Raw genomic sequence first — 818 nt, forward strand, 5'->3', positions numbered from 1 at the left:
CTCCATGATGGATTATAGGTGTTTCCATAAGGTTCACCCATGTAATTTACCTCTGCTATTGCAGGGTTTTCAGGATCATAAGCTTCTTCTTCAGAAGATGCCTCTTGAGTACTGTTGGATGCAGCTTGCATTCCATTCAGACTCTGAGAAATCATATTGACTTGCTGAGTCAATATTTTGTTCTGAGCCAATATGGCATTCAGAGTATCAACTTCAAGAACTCCCTTCTTCATAGGCGTCCCATTACCCACAGGATTCCTTTCAGAAGTGTACATGAACTGGTTGTTAGCAACCATCTCAATGAGTTCCTGAGCTTCTACAGGCATTTTCTTTAGGTGAATGGATCCATCTGCAGAAGTATCCAATGACATCTTAGCTAAGTTAGACAGACCATCATAGAATATGTTCAGGGTGGTCCATTCTGAAAGCATGTCAGAAGGACACTTTTTGGTCAGTCCTTTGTATCTCTCCCAAGCTTCATAGAGGGATTCACCTTCCTTCTGTCTGAAGGTTTGAACATCCACTCTAAGCTTACTCAGCTTTTGAGGAGGAAAGAACTTGGCTAAGAAAGCCTTGACCAGCTTATCCCAAGAGTTCAGGCTGTCTTTAGGTTGAGAATCCAACCATATTCTAGCTCTGTCTCTTACAGCAAAAGGGAAAAGCATGAGCCTGTAGACTTCAGGATCCACTCCATTAGTCTTAACAGTATCACATATATGCAAGAATTCAGTTAAAAAAACTAAAAGGGATCTTCAGATGGAAGTCCATGAAACTTGCAGTTTTGCTGCATCAGAGAAACTAATTGAGGTTTCAGCTCA

General features: G+C 41.2%; 1 non-coding gene across 1 annotated transcript; it reads left to right on the forward strand.

The window, feature by feature from the left end:
- The first annotated feature begins 425 nt into the window (after positions 1-425).
- On the forward strand, positions 426-533 carry LOC112725878 (small nucleolar RNA R71). Its single transcript, XR_003164959.1, has one exon. It is a non-coding gene; the product is annotated as a small nucleolar RNA R71 (small nucleolar RNA).
- Positions 534-818: the final 285 nt, after the last annotated feature.

Source organism: Arachis hypogaea, chromosome 11 (genome assembly GCF_003086295.3).
Source record: "Arachis hypogaea cultivar Tifrunner chromosome 11, arahy.Tifrunner.gnm2.J5K5, whole genome shotgun sequence".
Classification (NCBI taxonomy): Eukaryota; Viridiplantae; Streptophyta; class Magnoliopsida; order Fabales; family Fabaceae; genus Arachis; species Arachis hypogaea.